The sequence below is a fragment of the Rhincodon typus genome, chromosome 44 (assembly GCF_021869965.1).
Source record: "Rhincodon typus isolate 14 chromosome 44, sRhiTyp1.1, whole genome shotgun sequence".
Taxonomy (NCBI): domain Eukaryota; kingdom Metazoa; phylum Chordata; class Chondrichthyes; order Orectolobiformes; family Rhincodontidae; genus Rhincodon; species Rhincodon typus.
In genome coordinates, this window is record NC_063375.1 from 3,849,052 (window position 1) to 3,860,341 (window position 11,290).

An 11,290-nucleotide genomic window follows, 5' to 3' on the forward strand; every position below is an offset into this window, starting at 1 on the left:
CCATCTCCTACCTAGTAACCTCATTCCGCCCCCTTGACCTGTCCGTCCTCCCTGGACTGACCTATCTCCTCCCTACCTCCCCACCTACACTCACCTTTACTGGCTCCATCCCCGCCTCTTTGATCTGACTGTCTCCTCTCCACCTATCTTCTCTTCTATCCATCTTCTATCAACCTCCCCCTCTCTCCCTATTTATTTCAGAACCCCCTTCCCCTCCCCCATTTCTGAAGCAGGGTCTAGGCCCAAAACGTCAGCCTTCCTGCTCCTCTGATGCTGCTTGGCCTGCTGTGTTCATCCAGCTCTACACCTTGTTATCTAAGATTCTCCAGCATCTGCAGTTCCTACTATCTCTGTAATAATGTCACTTCCTGTTTTTGTGACCAAATTGGATGACCTCGCACTTATCCACATTATATTGCATTTGCCAAATATTTGTCCTCTCAGGCCGTCTGTCCAAGCCACCCTTTAGCATCCTCCTCACAGCACAAGAACAAAAACAATAGTTGCTGGAAATGCTCAGCAGGTCTGACAGCACTTGAGAAGAAAAACAAAAGTTCTGAGGAAGGGTCACCTGACCCAAAATGTTAACTCTGATTTTTTCTTCTCAGGTGCTGCCAGACCTGCTGAACATTTCCAGTAACTTCTGTTTTTGTTCCTGATTTACAGCATCCACAGTTCTTTCAGTTTTCATTCGCTCCTCACAACACACACTGCCACCCTACTTAGTATTATCTGCAAATTTGGAGATATTGCATTCAATTCCTTCATCAATATTATTAATGTACATTGTGAACAGCTGGGGTCCCAGCACTTAATCCTACGGCACTCTATTTATGACTGCCTGAAGAGGTCTCGTTTATTCCAATTCTCTTTCACTGTCTGCCAAGCAGTTCGCTATCCATGTCAATACATTATTTCCGATAACATGAACTTTAACTTTGCACTTGCGTGGAACATTGTCAAAAGCCATTTCAAAATCCAGATACACAACATCTACTGATTCACCTTTGTCCACTCTGCTGGTCACATCATCAAATAAATTCCAGAAGATTTGTCAAGCATGATTTCCCTTTAGAGAATCCATGCTGATTAGACTGATTCTGTCACCGCTTTCCAAATGCTCAGTTATTACATCCTTAATAATTGATTGCAGCATTTTCCCCACCCGATGTCAGGCTAACTGGTATATAATTCCTCATTTTCTCTCCTTCCTTTTTAAAAGAGTGGGGTGACGTTAGCTACCCTATTCCAGAGTCTACAGAATGCTGGAAAATGATCCCCAATGCATCCTCTATTTCTAGGGCCACTTCCTTAAGTGCTTTAGGATGCAGAGCATCAGGCTCTGGGGATTTATCAGGTTTTAATCTCATCAATTTCCCGATACCACTTCCTGACTAATGAAGATTTCCTTCAGTTTCTCCTTCATGCTTGACCATCTGTCTCCTAGCATTTCCAGAAGGCTATTTGTACCCTCCTTAGTGAAGACAGATCCAAAGTATTTGTTCAACCGGTCTGTCATCTCTTTGTTGTCTATTTGTCTTTCCAATTTTTATTTTATCTTCACATATCTATTGAAGATTTTGCAGTCAGTTTTTTTTTATGTTTTCTACAAGCTTACTTTCATATTCTATTTTCCCTTTCTGAATTAAACCCTTTGTTCTCCTCTGCTGAATTTGAAATTTCTCCCAGTCCATGGGGTTCCTTCTTTTTCTGGCCAGTATATATGCGTCCTCTTTGGTTTTAACACTATCCCTGATATCCCTTTTTAGTCGTCATTGTTTCTGATTCCCTGTTTTACTCTTACGGCAAACAGGGATGTACAATTGTTGAAGTTCATCCATGTGATCTTTAAATATCTGCCATTGTCTATCCACCGTCAACCACTTAAGTATCCTTGGCCAGTTTATCCTAGCCAATGAATGCAACCTACGATCAAAGTTAGCTTTCTTTAAGTTCAGGACCCTAGTTTCAGATTTAATTGTGTCACTCTTCACCTTAACAAAGAATTCTACCATTTATGTTCTCTTTTCCCCAAAGGATCATGCACCACAATGTCGCTAATTAATCCTATGTTGTTACACAATCTCCAGTCTAGGATGGCTTGCTCTCCAGTTGGTTCCTGGACATACTGGTCAAAGAAACCATCCCTCATACATTCAAGGACCTATTAGGGTAAGGGCTTCGCAAGTGCTTGGTTTAGGTTTAGGGCTTGGCTCAGGGTTGGGGTTAGAATTAGGTCTTGGGTTAGGATTAGTGTTAGGATTATGGTTAGGTTTAGAGATAAACTGAGGCTAATTTTAGGGATAGTGGTAGAGTTAGGGCTAGGGCTAGGGTTAGGTCAATGGTTAAGAATAGTTTTAGATCTAAGTTTAGGAGAAGAATTAAGGTTAGCGTTCAAGCTAGGGCAATGTCTACGTCCAGGCCTAGGTCTAAGGCTAGGGCTAGGGTAAAGGTTAGGGTTATGTTTAGCTTTCGGGCTAGGTTTATGGTAAGGCTTAGGGTTAGACTAAGAGTTACAGTTAGGTCTAGGATTATGGTTTGAATTAGGGTTAGGGTAGGGTCAGGATGACGTCTTGAGTTAGGGTTAGGGTTAGGGTTGAGATTAGGGTTAGAGTTTGAATTAGAGTTCAGATCAGACTTAGGGTTAGGGTTAAGGTTAGGTTTAGGGATGGGTCAGAGTTAGTTTTAGGGTTGAGGTTAGGATTTTGCCAGGGTTAGCAACCATATTTGGGTTATGGCAAGTGTTAGAGTTATGGTTAGAGTTAGGGTTAGGGGTTGGTCAGTTTTAGACTTAGCTTTAGGGTAGGGTGAGGTTTAGCATGGAGTTAGGGCTCGAGTTAGCACTAGGTTTAAAGTCAGTGTCAGGTTTAGGCTTTGTGTTTGGGTTATGGTTACGGCTAGGGCAACGGGATTGGTTAGGTTTCCTCTTACTTTCAGGGTTACAATTAGTGTGAGGGTTAGGGTTTAAGGTTGGGTTTTGTGGTAGGGTTTGTGTCAGGGTTAGACTAAGCATGCGATGGTGGTAGGGTAAGTATTCAGGTAGGGTTAGGTCTATGTTTAAGTTTAGGCATTAAACCTGAAAACACAGAGCCTCCTGTAACTAAACCCTAAAACACAGAGAATCCTGTAAATAAACCCTGAAACACAGAACATAAACCCTAAAGCACAGAGCCCACTGTACATAAACCTTAAAGCATAGACACCTGTACATAAACGCTAAAGCACAGAGTCCCCTGTACATTAACCCTATAACACAGAGCCTCCATGAAATAAGCACTACAACACAGAGCCCACTGTACATAAACCCTAAAACATAGTGCTCTCTGTAAATAAACCGTAAAACACAGAGCTCTCTCTAAATAAACCCTAAAACACAGATCTCTCTGTCAAGAAACCCTAAAATACAGAGCTATCTGAAAAGAAACCCTAAAGCACAGAGCCCCCTGTCCTTAAACCCTAAAGCACAGACATCCCTGTACATGAACCCTAAAACAAAGAGCCCACTGTAAACAAACCATAAAATGGAGAACTCTTTCAATAACCCAAAAACACACAGACCCCTGTACACAAACCATTAAAACACAGAGCCCCCTGCACATAAACCCTAACACAGAGCTCGCTGTAAATAAACCGTAACAAAAAGCCTCCTGTAAACAAACCATAAAACAGAGAACACTTTCAATAACCTGCAAAACACGGAGCTCACTTTAAGTAAATCCAAAAACAAAGAGCCCCCTGTAAATAACCCCTGAAAAACAGAGCCTTCTGTAAATAAGCCGTAAAACACAGAGCCTCCGGTAAATAAACCTGAAAACACAGATCCACCGGGAAATAAACTCTGAAACACAAAGTGTCCTGTAAATAAACCCCGCAACACAGAGCCTCCTGTAAATAAAACCTGAAACACAGATCCTACTGTGAATAAACACTAAAGCACAGAGCCCCCTGTACATAAACCCTAAAGCACAGAGCCCCACGTAAATAAATCTGAAAACAGAGGGCCCCCTGCAAATACACCCAGAAACACAGAGCCTACTGTAAATAAACACTCAAATACAGAGCCACGTGTAAATAAACACTCAAACACAGAGCCCTTTGTAAATAAAACCCAGAGCACAGAATCTCTGGAAATATACCCTCAAACACAGAGCCCCCTGTAAATAAGCCCTAAAACACAGAGCCTCCTGTAATTACACCATAGAACTGAGACCCCTGTATATAAACAGTAAAACACAGAGCCTCATGCAAATAAAATACAGAACACAGAGACTCTATAAATAAACCCTAAAACACGAAGCACTCTGTAAATAAACCCTACTACACCAAGCGACTATTATATGAACTCTAAAACCCACAGGACCCTGGATATAAACCCTAAAACACAGAGCCGCCAGTGTATAAACCCTGAAACACTGAGCTCCCTGTAAATAAACCCTAAAACACAGAGCTCCCTTAAATAAGCCATAAAACACACAGCACCCTGTAAATAAACCCTAAAACACAGATCCCGCTGTATATGAACCCTAAAACACAGAGCATCCTGTAAATAAACCCTAAAACAAAGAGCTCCCTGCAAATAAACCATAAAATACAGAGCTTCCTGTAAATAAATTCAAAAACATAGAGCCTCCTGTAATTAAACCATAAAACAGAGACCCCTGTATATAAACACTAAAACACCGAGCCTCATGCAAATAAACCCCAGAAAACAGAGCCTCTATAAATAAACCCTAGAACACACAGCTCCCTATAAATAAACCCTAAAACACACAGCTCCCTGTAAATAAACCCTAAAACACAGAGTTCCTTGTAAATAGACCCTAAAACACAGAGGTCCCTGTAAATAAGCCCTAAAACACAGAGACTCCTGTAACTAAACCCTGAAGCATAGAGCCCCCTTAAAATTAACACTAAAACACAGAGCCTCCTGCAAATAAACCCCAGAACACAGGGCCTCTCTAAATAAACACTCAAACACAAATATCCTGTAAATAAACCCTCAAACACAGAGCCTCCTGCAAATAAATCCCAGAACACAGGGCCTCTCTTAATAAACACTCAAACACAAATATCCTCAAACACAGAGCCCCCTGTAAATAAGCACTAAAACACAGAGCCGCCTGCATATAAACCCTAAAACAGAGCCTCCTGTAAATAAACCCTGAAACAAAGAGCTCCCTGTAAATAAATCCCAAAACAAAGAGCTCCCTGTAAATAAACCCTAAAACACTGAGCCTCCTGTAATTAAACCGTAAAACAGAGCCCCTGTATATAAACCCTAAAACACAGAGCCCTCTGTAAATAAACCCTACAACACCAAGGCACCAGTGTATAAACTCTAAAACCCACAGCACCCTGGATATAAACCCTAAAACACAGAGCCGCCAGTGTATAAACCCTGAAACACAGAGCTCCCTGTAAATAAACCCTAAAACACAGAGCTCCCTGTAAATAAACCCTAAAACACAGGTCTTCCTGTAAATAATCCCTAAAACACAGAGTGCCCTATAAATAAGCCATAAAACACAGATCTCCCTGTAATTAAACGCTAAAACACAGAGCACCCTGTATATATAAACTCCAACATAGAGCCTCCTGTAAATAAACCCTAAAACAAAGAGCTCCCTGTAAATAAATCATAAAACACAGATCTCCCTTTAAATAAGCCGTAAAACACAGATCTCCCTGTAAATAACCCCTAAAACACCGAGCACCCTGTATATAAACACTCAAACACAGAGCCTCCTGCAAATAAACCGTAAAACAAAGAGCTCCCTGTAAATAAACCATAAAACACAGAGCTCCCTGTAAATAAGTTATCTACGTTTGTCACCAACTTGTGAACTTTGCAATAGAAATCGTGTTTCATAAGCTGTTTGCCTCCACTTATTTTCGGGTGTAGCAGCTATAGTTAAGCATTAGAGCAAGTTCAGATGGCGACTGGGTTATTGTTTTTTTTAAACACAGTGGCCCCTCGTTCAGGCAAATGATGTAGAGGTTTGCCAGAAAGGACCGCATGAGCGCCCCTATTCATAGAGTTCATAGAGTCATACAGCATGGAAACAGATCCTTCACTCCAATTCGTCCATGCTGATCAGGTTTCCCAAACTAAACTAGTCTCATTTGCCTGCATTTGGCCCAAATCCCTCTAAACCTTTCCATTGTACCTGTTAATCCAGAAACCCAAGTAATGTTCTGGGGATTCGGGTTCAAATCCTCTCATTGTAGATGCTGGAATTTGAATTCAATTTAGAAAAATTACGGCATTAACAGTCTAATGGTGACCATAAAACCATTATCAATTGTCAGGAACAAAACCATTCGGTTCAGAAATGTCCTTTAGTTCACTGCATCCAGACCTGGTCTGGCCTACATGTGAATCCAGACCCACAGCAATGTGGTTGACTCTTTTTAGGGATAGGTGATAAATGTTGGCACAGCCAGTGATGCCGACATCCTGTGAATAAATTTTTTAAAACACCTCAGGGCCATGCCATTAACCGTATAAGTTCTGCCCTGATTTGCCTTCCCAAAATGCAGCACCTCTCATTTATCGAAATTAAACTCCATCTTCCACTCCTCAGCCCATCGACCCATCTGATCAAGGTCCCCTTGTACTAGAATCATAGAGTAATACAGCATGGAAACAGGCTCTTTGGCCCAAACTGACCATGGTGCCCACTCAGCTAGTTCCAATTGCGTGTGTTTGGTCTAAATCCCTCTAAACCCTTCCCATCCATGTACCTATCCAAATGTTTTTTAAGTGTTGCTGTTGTACCTGCCTCAACCACTTTCCCTGGCAGTCCTTTCCATATACATACCACTCTCTGCAAGAAGAAGTTGCCCCTCAGGCCCTTCTTAAATCTTGCCCCTCTCACCTTAAACCTATGCCCTCCAGTTTTCAATTCCCCATCCTGAGAAAAAGACTATGCATTCATCCTATCTATGCCCCTCATGATTTTATACACCTCAATAAAGTCACCCCTCATTCTCCTATGTTCCAAGGAATAAAGTCCTATCCTAGCCAACTTCTACCTATAACTCAGGCCTACTATTCCTGGCAATATCCTTGTAAATCTTCTTTGCACACTTTCCAATTTAACTATGTATTTCCTGTAAAAGGCTGGCCAAAACTGAACACAATACTCCAAGTGCAGCCTCGCCAATGACTTATACAACTGTAACAAAACGTCCCAGCTCCTATACTCGATGCCTCGACCGATGAAGGACAGCATGCTAAATGCCTTCTTCACAACCCCGTCTACTTGTGATGCCACTTCCAACAAATTAGGTACTTATACACCTAGCTCCCTCTGTTCCACAACACTCCTCAGGACCTTACCATTCACTGTATAAGTCCTCCCCTTGTTTTGATTTTCCAAAGTGCAACACCTCACACTTGTCTGTATTGAATTGCATTTGCCAGTCCTCTGCCCACTTCCCCATCTAATCAAGATCCCTTTGATATTTTTGGTATCCTTCCTCACTATCAACGATACCTCCTAATTTTGTAGCATCTGCAAACTCACTAATCATGCCTTGTATGTTCACATCCAGATCATTTATGTTAATAACAAATTACAAAGGTCCCAGCACTGATCCCTGTGGCACACCACTAATCACAGGCCTCCAGTCCGAGAAACAAAACTTCAGCCATCACCCTCTGCTTCCATTGAGCCAATTTTGAATCCAATTGCCTAGCTCTTTCTGGGTTCCATGCAACCAAAGTTTCATGACTAGCCTGCCGTATGGGACCTTGTCAAAGGCCTTACTAAAATCCATGTAGACAACATCGTACCCTTATCTACCCTCTTGGTTACCGCTTTGAAAAACTCTGAAAGAGTTGTCTGACATGACTTCCCACACACAAATCCATGCTGACTGTCTCTAATCAGACTTTGACTGTCCAAATGTTGATTGATCCTGTCCCTCAGTTTCCTCTCCAATAATTGTCTGTAGCTCCCTGTCTTGTCTTTGCTACCTTTCTGAAACAATGGACCAACATTAGCCACCCTCCAGTCGTCCGGAACTTCACCAGTGGCTAAAGATGAAGCAACTCGAGATAACCTTCTTCATCGTCCACTAGACCACACAATTTGTTGTCATCTGAAAACTTATTAACCATACCTCCTATATTTACATACAAATCATTTTATACATGAGGAAAAGCAGTGAACCCAACACCAATCCTTGCGGCACACCACTCTCCAATCAGTCATATAGCATGGAAACAGACCCTTCAGCACAACTCCTCCGTGCTGACACGGTTTCCTAAACTCAACTAGCCCCTTTTCCCTGCATTTGGCCCATATTCCTTTCCGTAAACCTGTTCAAATATCTTAAATGTTGTAATTATACCCGCCTCTACCTCTTCCTCTAGCAGCTCGTTCCATATACGCATCACCCTCTGTGTGAAAAAGCTGCCCCTTTTAAATCTTTCCCCTCTCACCTTCAAACAACTTCCTCTACTTTTGGACTCCACTATCCTCGGGGTAAAGAATTTGGTTATTCACTTTATCTATGCCCCTCATGATTTTATAAACCTCTGTAAGGTCACCCCTCAACCTCCTACGGTCCAGCCGAAAGAAAAGCCCCAGCCTTTTCAGCTTCTCCTTATAGCTCAAACCCTTCAGTCTTGATAACATACTGTAAATTGTTTCTGCACTCTTTCCAGTTTAATATTATAGCAGGGCAACCAGAATTGTACACAGTACTCCAAACATGGCCTTTCCAATGTTTTGTACATAACATGACATCCCAACTCCTGTCCTCCTTGCTGTGTTCCCAATCTTTAGCCATTCGGATAATAATCTGCCTTTCTGTGGATAACCTCACATCAATCCACATTATAATGAATCTGCTGTGCATTTACCTACTCACTCAAATTGTCCCAATCGCACTGAAGCATCTCTGCATCCTCCTTCACAGCTCCCCCTTCCTCTGAGCCCTGCATTGAGATGGAAAACAAAACAAAAACATGTTAGCACAGTATTTATTAAGCAATGGGAAGTTCAATTCACGGATGGTGTTCATTAAGATGGGTTTAATCTATCACTGCGTTACTGTAAACATAATTTCTTTGTGGTCTTTGCTTTTGTACACAATAACGTTACATTTGGTGATGAATAAAAATCCAGTAAATAATAAATTGGTAGATTTTTTAAAAAATCGATGTATGCGGGTTGAACTCCGTTGATCTGATGTGAAACATTTATCAGTGAATGAAGAGGCAACAAGGTGTAGAGCTGGGTGAACACAGCAGGCCAGGCAGCATCAGAGGAGCGGGATAGCTGACGTTTCGGGTCTGGATCCTTGTTTAGAAATGGGGGAGGGGAAGGGGGCTCTGAAATAAATAGAGAGAGGGAGAGGCAATGATAGAGGATGGATAGAGGAGCAGATAGGTGGAGAGAAGGCGGACAGGTCAAGGAGGCAGGGATGAAGCCAGTACAAGTGAGTGTAGGTAAGGAGTTGGGATTGGAGGAGGGAAGGGCGGGTAGGTGGGAGGGCAGATGGACAAGTCGAGGAGGCGGGGATGAGATGGACTGGTCTTGGGATGAGGTCAGGGGTGGGGAGATTTTGAAACTTGTAAAGTCCACATTGAGACCATTGGCCTGCAGGGTTCCGAAGCGAAATATGAGGTCCTGTTCCTGCAGCCTTTGGGTGGCATCATTGTGGCACTGGAGGAGGCCCAGGATGGACATGTCGTAACATCTGTTTAATGTGGAAGGTTTTCTTGGGGCCTGGGATCGAGGTGAGGGGGGAGGTGTAGCACCTCCTGTGGTTGCAGGGAAAATTGCCATTGGTGGTGGGGCTAGTGGGAAGTGTGGAGCGGGCGAGGGAGTCACTGAGTGATCGGTCCATCCGGAAGGCAGATAAGGGTGGGGAGGGAAAAATGTCCTTGGTATTGGGGTCAGATTGCAGGTGGAGGAAGTGGTGGAGAATGATGCGTTGAATCCGGAGGTTGATAGGATGATACGTGAGGACGAGGGGGTTTCTGTCTTTGTTATTGCTGGGAGGGGGTGTGAGGGCTGAGGTGCAGAGAACACGAGAGATGCAGTCGAGGGCGTTTTCAACCACTGTGGAGGGGAAATTGGGGTCCTTGCAAAACAAGGACATCGGGATGTCTGGGAGTGGAATGCCTCATCTTGGGAGCAAATGTGGCGGAGGCGAAGGAATTGGGAATAGGGGATGGCATCTTTGCAGGAAAGTGGGTGAGAGGAGGTGTATCCTAGGTAGCAGTAGGAGCCGGTGGGCTTGAAGTAGTTATCAGTTTCCAGGTGATTACCAGAGATGGAGACAGAGAAGTCCAGGAAGGAGAGAGAGGTATCAGAGATGGTCCAGGTGAACTATATATGCATCACCCTCTGTGTGAAGGGTTGGTGGAAGATGTTAGTAAAGTGGATGAACTGTTCGAGCTCCTCGTGGGAGCATGAGGCAGTGCTGATACAGTCATTGATATAACGGAGGAAGAGGTGGGGGATGTGGCCAGCGTAGCTGCGGAAGAGGGACTGTTCCACTTATCCTACAAAGAGGCAAGCATAGCTCTTCTCCCGCAGGCCTGACCAGTCCCCCTCCACTGACATCCTTATCCACCTAACCGAACTCGTCCTTACACTTAACAACTTCTTCAATTCCTCCCACTTCCTACAGACAAAAGGGGTGGCCATGAGTACCCGCAAGGGCCCAAGCTATGCCTGCCTCTTTCAGGAAAGTCAGAGGCGAAATTAATTGAATTCTTTAAGTATTTACCCTCCCAGAGAGAGAGAGGTCGACTTTACATTTGGACTCCACGCGATGCATGTGAAGGCGTTTAACCTGCTGATTTTCTGTAAGTGGTTGTTACATATTTATATATAAATGAAACATGGTGTGTATTTATCTCCTGGATTAATCATATACAAATGAGATGCCAGGGCCATGCTGTTAGGAGGAGCTGAAATAATTCAAACTGATTTGCACGTTCGAGCCTGCAATTAAAATTTCTGGAAGTGAGGAGGGTGGGGTGAGGGAGAGAAGGAGAGATGGGGGTAGGATGAAGTGAGAGAAAGGGATGATGACAGGATTGAGAGTGAGAGAGAGAGAGAGATGGTGACAGGACTGAGAGAGGGAGAGATGGAGTCACATTCAATATTTAGGCCCCGACAGCTTTCTGTGGCAGAGAATCCCACAGACTCCCCATTCTCTGGGTGAAGACATTTTTCCTCGTCTCAGTTCTACCCTGTCCCCATTAGACTGTCACCCCCTAGCTCTGGACCGCCCCATCATGACTGGGAACATCCTTTATTTTTGT